At 42.8% G+C, this 8,986-nt stretch overlaps 2 long non-coding RNA genes across 2 annotated transcripts; one reads left to right on the top strand and one right to left on the bottom strand.

The window, feature by feature from the left end:
• Positions 1–6,826: 6,826 nt before the first annotated feature.
• On the bottom strand, positions 6,827–7,621 carry LOC120938127. Its single transcript, XR_005748788.1, has 4 exons — positions 7,567–7,621; positions 7,392–7,462; positions 7,120–7,291; positions 6,827–7,024 (listed from the first exon to the last, which is right to left on the bottom strand). It is a non-coding gene; the product is annotated as an uncharacterized LOC120938127 (long non-coding RNA).
• A 14-nt stretch (positions 7,622–7,635) lies between these two features.
• Positions 7,636–8,427, top strand: LOC120938120. The gene is made up of 4 exons (XR_005748783.1): positions 7,636–7,687; positions 7,792–7,862; positions 7,963–8,134; positions 8,230–8,427. It is a non-coding gene; the product is annotated as an uncharacterized LOC120938120 (long non-coding RNA).
• Positions 8,428–8,986: the final 559 nt, after the last annotated feature.

Genomic DNA, 8,986 nt, shown 5'->3' with positions numbered 1-8,986 from the left:
ATGATGACCTTGATCCAGCTAAACCTGTTCAATCAGCTATAGGACCCAGAAAACCTTGAGAGTCCATTCAGGAACATTGGACTGCTCAGTGTGAAGAGGCTTTCAGGCAGCTGTGGAGCCTAATAATGTGAGCCGGAGCTTGGCATCCGCCAAGAAGAACTACCCCACGCACAAACTTGAGTTCCTGGCCTTGAAGTGGGCGGTGGTGGATAAGCTGAGGAATTTCCTGTATGGAGTGGAGTTCGTGATCAAGACCAACAATAACCCCCTTACCTATATCCTCACTCAGTAGACTGCCGTGAGACGGTTCCAGAGACTGCCGTGAGACAGTTTCAGAGATGGTGTGATACGGGCGTCCCAACAGAGGGAGACCTCTGGTGCATTTCCAGGCAGATGAGGGCAAGAGGCGATCAAGTCGCAAGGTGGCCAGGCGGGTCTCTGAGGAACTATCTGCCAGGACATTCCTCCTTTTGCTTTGGTCGCAGGACTGGTGAGAAGGCAACTGCTCACTTTGCTTACGCACTACCCACTTTTGAGCACAGCAGGCAGATATTATAGTTTGGAGGAGCAAAGAGCACCTGTTGCTGTCATATCAAATCCTTTGTGCTGCCTAATGACTTTCCTTAGACTCTGAGGATTTATTGCCAGGGCCGTCTTAATAGCATCATGGGCCTCTGGGCAAAGTAATGCTCTGGGGCCCCTACAATGATGACAGTGCAGGTAAACAGACATCAAGTAGGTAGGAGGCAGACTGCCTCCCCTGTGTATCTATCACTCTCAGTGACATCATGGGGCCCCCAATTTCAGGGCAGTGTGGGGAAAGTGAAGGGACCCCCCATGCAGCTGGGGCCCCTGGGCAGTGCCCAGGTGTGCCCTCTCATTAAGACAGCCCTGTTTATTGCCTTATATGAGCTACAACTGCTGGTGAAGACATTTACAAGGCCTTGTACTCTGAACACTGTTGCCTTTTTGCTCTTAAAGGAGACACGTTACTGGTATCTATATTACTTAATTTCTCACTAGGATTAAAGGTATTATAGGCCGGCCTGGGGTTGCAGTATTGAAAAAAACAGCCTGGTCATTAAGGGGGAAAATCTTCCCGGGCTGAAGTGGATAAAGAACAATTGGGTAAGTTGAGGAGGTTTTTGAAAAAGTTTGAGTTCAGTGGTTAGAACTTTAATATTACACTAAACAATATCTATTTTTCAAAATATAATTCATACAAATACACTACTTAATGGCCCTGTAATCTATATTTCATTAATCTTTTCTCACTGTGTTTTTCTGTCTCCCTGTAACATCCTTGGTGAGCTCCTAAACCTTTTCTATTACACTCCACTTTTATTTGTTTGGCACAAACAATGCACATTTTTGCAGTCATGTGTATTACTCTATGCACACTGCAAATCTCATAGGGCCAGATCCACATAGCGAGTACGCCGGCGTATCTACAGATACGACGTGGGTAATTTGAAAGTAAGCCGGCGTATCTTTAGTTTGAATCCTCAAACCAAGATACGACGGCTTCTGGGTTCGATCCGACAGGCGTACGGCTTCGTACGCCTTTGGATCGTAGGTGCAATACTTCGGCGCCCGCTGGGTGGAGTTCTTTTCCGCGTCGGGTATGCAAATTAGCTTTTTCCGACGATCCACGAACGTACGCGCGGCCGTCGCTATCTCTTACGTCGTCTCTAGTTGGCTTTTTCCGGCGTATAGTTAAAGCTGCTATTTTGCGGCGTATAGATAGACTTGCCATGTTAAATATGGCCGTCGTTCCCGCGTCGAAATTTGATTTTTTTTTTTGCGTAAGTCGTCCGTGAATAGGGATGGACGTAAGTCACGTCCAAGTTAAAAAAATGACGTCATTGCAACGCCATTTCGCGCAAAGCACGGCGGGAAATTTTGAAACGGAGCATGCGCAGTTCAATCGGCACGGGGTCGCGCTTCATTTAAATGAATCACGCCCCCTAATCGCCGATTTGAATTCCACCGCCAGAAATACACTACGCCGCCGTAACTTACGGCGCAAAATCTTCCTGGATTCGACTTAAAGCCAGGTAAGATACGGCGGCGTAGCGTATCTCTGATACGCTGCGCCTATCCATTTCTATGTGGATCTGGCCCTTAGTCTCTAGTCCATTTTGGCAGTTAGCAAGAAAAGGGATGGGTATGTTCCTGCCTACAGTGGTATTATGGAGAAGAAACCCCTAACAGAAAGTCAGATCACAGTAGCAAAAAATGTGTAATTTGGAGGAGGCCGAGAACAATAGAAGGTGCATTTCTGAGTAAAGAATACATACTTGAATAGAATATAATTTTTTGAACCAGAGTTTCCTGTCACTTTAAGTGAAATCAAATTCACCGCTTTAAAAATTATGATTGTTGCTAATAAAAGTTGATTCAGGTTTGATGAATTTGCAATAAGACCCCTTTCACACTGGGGTGTTTTTCGAGCGTTATTCAAGCGTTTTTTGAGCGTTTTTTGATCGTATTTTGAGCGTTATTCGAGCGTTATTCGAACGTTATTCGAGCGAAGCCTCATCTGCAATCCCAATGTGCTGGTAAAGCACCACTAAGACCCTAACGTTTTAGGGAGTTTTTGCAGTGCCTCAGTGTGAAAGGGTAAGGCGTTTTTACAGCGCTTTCAATTCATTTCAATGGAGAGGGGCGTTTTTGGAGCGTTTTTTATAGCGCCCAAAAGTTGCTCCAAAGATGCTGCTTGCAGGACTCAGTGTGAAAGGGTCCATTGACATGCATGGAGAGCGTTTTATGAGCATTTTAAAAGCGGTATTTTTAACGCTAAAACGCTGTAAAAACGCTTCAGTGTGAAAGGGGTCTAAAGGTTTGTAAACTCGGCAAATGTGCATGGCTCCAGCACCATTTTATTAATATAACCCATAAACCCATATTTATTCTATAGTGATAGACCATAGTGTGCCACATAGAAAGCACATATGCCCCCTTGTGGTAGTGATATAGCATCTAAAAAAGGCTCCCAGTGTAGAAAGAGTAAAATAACATATGTTAACACACACACATTTATAAAATATATATTTATTACAGTTATTAGTATAGTGTTGTCATTTTTCCACAGCACTTTGCACATACAGTATCTCACAAAAGTGAGTACACCCCTCACAATTTTTGTAAATATTTTATTATATCTTGCGCCTGTCCCCAACATTGGTGCCAAAGGGGCTATTTAACCTCCCTAGCGGTATGATTCTTTCTGAAAAAACATGCTGAAAGCGGTACAATTATTTGCAAGGAAATTTGGTGTTTTATACTGTAGGCCTGTAATTCTTAGGAATAACTCACTTAAATCTGACCAAACAAGAATCTAATAGGCATCCCGGGTATGACATTTTTTTAAAAACAAAATTTTAAATTATAATATAATAAATAATTATAAATAATTATAGCAAGTAATAATATCATTAAAATATAAATTATTCAATAATGTAATCAACTCAAAATCACTGAAATTTGCTCAGTTGCAGAATTGTTGCTGTCATTATTTTTTTTTTTTATGACGAATTTCCCCGCAAATCGCTATCGCACAATTCTGCAAGTGATTATAATTTATTATCGCTGTTTTCTAGCTGATCTAAAACCATTTTTGACATAAAGGAACAGTTTTGGTTGCTATGGACAATCTACAGTTTTCAGGCAGAAAGAAAAGTTTTTATTATATAAAATGACATGTAGGACACTGGGCAGACCACTAGGGACAAGGGGGGTGTGTTTTTTTACATACAGTACTGTAATCTATAAGATTACAGTATACTGTATGTATAGTGTTTGTTTACTTTTTTGAATTTGGCGCCGATCTCCGCTCCCGTGCGTCGTAACGTCGCAGGGAACGGAGATCGGCGGCACAGGAGGACGCTGTGTGAATCGAGCGAGGTCCCGCTCGCTCACACAGCGCGGTGACATCGCTGGATCCAGGAGAAGGTAAGCCAGTGCACGCTGCAGGCTCTGCATATCTACCCCGAGCGTGACTCGGGGTTACCGATTATGGTAGAAAAAATCAACCCCGAGTCACGCTCGGGGATACCGCCAGGAGGGTTAAAGTGAGTGCACCAAAGACTCTTTGCTGTTTTGTTTGCAGCTTCTGTGTGTCCTGAAACCTGTTATCTGTGCTGACCTCTGATCCCTGACCCGGCTTGCTCTCACTAACCCTGTCTGCTTGATACCCTGACTTTGGCTTGCTTTTGGACTTCTCTTCTGCCTGCTGCTCTGCCTGATCCGCCAGAACGTCTCCGACGCGACCTGTCTGACTCTGCATCTGCTCCTCCAGCCTGCTGCAGTTCTGCTCTAGGAATCACACCAGTTCATGCTTCACCTTCGATCCAGTCTGCCAACAGTTCTGGTCTGCCCGGCCTTACCAGTCTGCCTGCTGCATCTCCAGCCAGGAGCATCCAGCTATACCGATACTGGACTGATCCTAGGCACTCCTGTGTCACCGTGCTTCTGTGGCTACTGTCTCAACCTCAGGGGCCACAATCCAGGTATGTGACAACACCCCTAAGTGAAAATGTCCAAATTGGGCCCAAAGTGTCAATATTTTGTGTGGCCACCATTATTTTCCAGCACTGCCTTAACCCCCTTGGGCATGGAGTTCACCAGAGCTTCACAGGTTGCCATTGGATTCCTCCTCCATTTCTGACATCATAGAGCTGGTGGATGTTAGAGACCTTGCGCTCCTCCACCTTCCATTTGAGGATACCCCACAGATGCTAAATAGGGTTTATGTCTGGAGACATGCTTGGTCAGTTCATCACCTTTACCCTCAGCTTCTTTAGCAAGGCAGTGGTCAAATTGGAGATGTGTTTGGGGTCGTTATTATGTTGGAATACTGCCCTGCGGCCCAGTCTCAAAAGGGAGGGTATCGTGCTCTGCTTCAGTATGTCACAGTACATGTTGACATTCATTGTTCCCTCAATGAACTGTAGCTCTTGAGTGCCGGCAGCACTCATGCAGCCCCAGACCATGACACTCCCACCACAATGCTTGACTGTAGGCAAGACACACTTGTCTCTGTACTCCTCACCTGGTTGCCCCCACACACGCTTGACACCATCTGAACCAAATCAGTTTATCTTGGTCTCATCAGACCACAGGACATGGTTTCAGTAATCCCATGTCCTACATTCTCTGTAGATTTTTGTCTTCAGATTTACCAAAACCATGTAGTGCAAGGTCCTGCCTGATTGCATACAAATTGAAACTCTTAAGGTTTGACCTTTATATTATTTGGTTTTGGTAATTCCGAAGACAAATATCTGCAGAAAATCTAATAGTGTGAATGAGGGCCTTTGTCTTAAGCAAACTGTTTGCAGGCTTTCTTGTGCATCATCTTTAGAAGAGGCTTCATTCTGGGACGACAGTAATGCAGACTAATTTGATGCAGTGTGCGGCGTATGGTCTGAGCACTGATAGGCTGATCCCCCACATCTTCCACCTCTGCAGCAATGTTGGCAGCACTTTCACCTCTATTTCCCAAAGACAACCTCTGGATATGACGCTGGGCACGTGCACTCAACTTCTTTGGTCGACCATAGCGAGGCCTGTTCTGAGTGGAACTTGTCCTGTTAAACCGCTGTATGGTCTTGGCCACCGTGCTGCAGCTCAGTTTCAGGGTCTTGGTAATCTTCTTATAGCCTAGACCATCTTTATGTAGAGCAACAAGTTCTTTGCCATGAGGTGCCATGTTGAACTTCCAGTGACCTGTATGAGAGAGTGAGAGCGATAACACCAAATTTAACACGCGTATTCCCCATTCACACCTGAGACCTTGTAACACAAACAAGTCACATGACACCGGGGAGGAAAATGGCTAATTGGGCCCAATTTGGACATTTTCACTTAAAGGTGTACTCACTTTTGTTGCAAGCGGCTTAGACAATAATGGCTGGGTGTTGAGTTATTTTGAGGGGACAGCAAATTTACACTGTTATACAAGCTGTACACTCACTACTTTACATTGTAGCAAAGTGTCATTTCTTCAGTGTTGTCGCATAAAAAGATATAATAATATATTACAAAAATGTGGGGGTGTACTTACTTTTGTGAGATACTGTATACTGTACATTCACATAAGTCTCTTCCCTCAAGGAGCTTACAATCTAAGGTCCCTAACTCACATTCATACATATACAAGGGCCAATTTAAACAGGATCCAATTAACCTACCAGCATGTCTTTGGAGTGTGGGAAGAAACTGGAGTAAAACCCACGCAGGCACAGGGAGAACATGCAAACTATATACAAGTAACGATCCCACATATGATGTACCAGTGGATATTCTTACATCAGTATTTTTAGGTAATTTTTACAATAGTGAAAAAAGAGAGTATAGTTTTCTACTATTATCCATTGAATTATGTTCAATAAAGTGGAGAAAGATTATGGTCTAGGTTTTTATTGAAGTATGTGTCCCTACTGGGGATCCCTATCAGGACAGGAAGTGGTGGGAAATCTCTTCAAAAGGACACAACTAGAAAGAAAAACACATTTTTTTTTAGAGCAAGGAAAGTAATAGACATTACCCTAGTTTTAGGAGTGAGGGCGCCCCTTCATTGTGAAGATGTCTTTGGGTAGAATCGGTGGGCTATGTGTTCTAAGTCTTGTGTTGAAACAAAGTGCTGAATTTTGGCATTAAAGATAAAGTCTGAGAAGAGCGATGGGGCGCTCTGCATTTTGAGAGGGTATAAGAACCTGAAAGGAGGGGGGGGGGGGGTTGCAGCCTTCTTCTGTGGAAGGAAAAAGTGGAGGGACCCTCTAAATGGGGCTTTAAAGGCAACAAAGGTATACAGTAATCACAGTAATCCAAAAAATAGATAATTTAATATTCAAAAATGGAAATTGTACACATATATCACATAGAATTATTTAAAAACAATACATGGTTAGGTGTCATTGAAAAGCAAGGTCCATGAAGACATACACGGCCCTACGCGTTTCGGATTACCCTTCATCAGGGGCCGAAGTATATGTAGTCAACGAGTATAAGAACCACTTTTCTAAAAAACAAAGAAAGCATATATGTTGCAAGTGTTACAAAATAGAAAAATGGCAATAAATACATCAAAAGGTGCAGATAAAAACACACACATACCAATCACAGCGTTTAATCAACCCTGCACACCCCAGAGAAAGGACACCACTATCAGGACGCAGAAAGACTCCTCTGGATGAAATTAAGAGGAAGGAAGCCGGCGGTGCAGAATCACATATAGCAAGACCTCAGGCCCATATAGTCACAAAGTAACATATGATAATGTAAAAACCTGTCCATAAAAAAAGGGACAGGATAAATATACATGTAATGAAATACCTAACCATATGTAGAAAAATATGTCAAAAAATAATAATTAAATAACTGCATACCTGAGGTTAGCAGAAATGTGTCATATTAAATTTGGCCAGAGGTGTCAGTAGAGAGCTAGCAGAGCTCCAATCTGTGAATACAATGGATGGCAATAGAAACAGGCATTAGATAAGGAAGGAGGGAACCAATGCAAAAGGTGATAAATAAAAGGATCCAGAGTAAGGGAGTACTTACAAGAGACAAGCGCTCAGTGTGGCCACCAGACATGTCACTAGTACCTCTGCCGTCCAGAGGTACTAGTGACGGCAGAGGTACTAGTGACATGTCTGGTGGCCACACTGAGCGCTTGTCTCTTGTAAGTACTCCCTTACTCTGGATCCTTTTATTTATCACCTTTTGCATTGGTTCCCTCCTTCCTTATCTAATGCCTGTTTCTATTGCCATCCATTGTATTCACAGATTGGAGCTCTGCTAGCTCTCTACTGACACCTCTGGCCAAATTTAATATGACACATTTCTGCTAACCTCAGGTATGCAGTTATTTAATTATTATTTTTTGACATATTTTTCTACATATGGTTAGGTATTTCATTACATGTATATTTATCCTGTCCCTTTTTTTATGGACAGGTTTTTACATTATCATATGTTACTTTGTGACTATATGGGCCTGAGGTCTTGCTATATGTGATTCTGCACCGCCGGCTTCCTTCCTCTTAATTTCATCCAGAGGAGTCTTTCTGCATCCTGATAGTGGTGTCCTTTCTCTGGGGTGTGCAGGGTTGATTAAACGCTGTGATTGGTATGTGTGTGTTTTTATCTGCACCTTTTGATGTATTTATTGCCATTTTTCTATTTTGTAACACTTGCAACATATATGCTTTCTTTGTTTTTTAGAAAAGTGGTTCTTATACTCGTTGACTACATATACTTCGGCCCCTGATGAAGGGTAATCCGAAACGCGTAGGGCCGTGTATGTCTTCATGGACCTTGCTTTTCAATGACACCTAACCATGTATTGTTTTTAAATAATTCTATGTGATATATGTGTACAATTTCCATTTTTGAATATTAAATTATCTATTTTTTGGATTACTGTGATTACTGTATACCTTTGTTGCCTTTAAAGCCCCATTTAGGGGGTCCCTCCACTTTTTCCTGTTTACCAGGGGTGTTGGCAACTTACGTGAATCATATAGAGATGTTCCATTTATGCTTCTGTGGAAGGAGGACACTAAATCTTATGACATCCTTTATGAACTTGTCAAGGAAATCACCAGAGACGTCCTCCTTCAAAGGGCATATGAATGGGACATCTTTTGCAGGCAGCTTCAGCTAACCAGGCTTTTTGCCATAAGATTCTGTGTATATGGACAGAAGTGAGAGCCATTCTGGAAATGTACATTCTGACTTGTTCTAGGGCATCAACACATTGAGAAAAGTTAGGTGAAAGGCATTGTTTATAGGGGTTCTGCCAGAGTTCAGCCCTTGAAGACGGAATCCCATTGATTGTTCATAGTTTGATACTTCTCTCATAAGAGAAACCTGCATTACCGCTTGTCAGGATGATGGCTGGTCGGCAATCGGTTAAAGGTGGATAGATGTCGTGATAACCAGTTTTGTCAAATCAACTTCCTAACTATAAAAAGTGGCC

Source organism: Rana temporaria, chromosome 1 (genome assembly GCF_905171775.1).
Source record: "Rana temporaria chromosome 1, aRanTem1.1, whole genome shotgun sequence".
In the NCBI taxonomy this organism is placed as follows: domain Eukaryota; kingdom Metazoa; phylum Chordata; class Amphibia; order Anura; family Ranidae; genus Rana; species Rana temporaria.
This window is presented reverse-complemented; position numbering and strand designations above follow the sequence as displayed.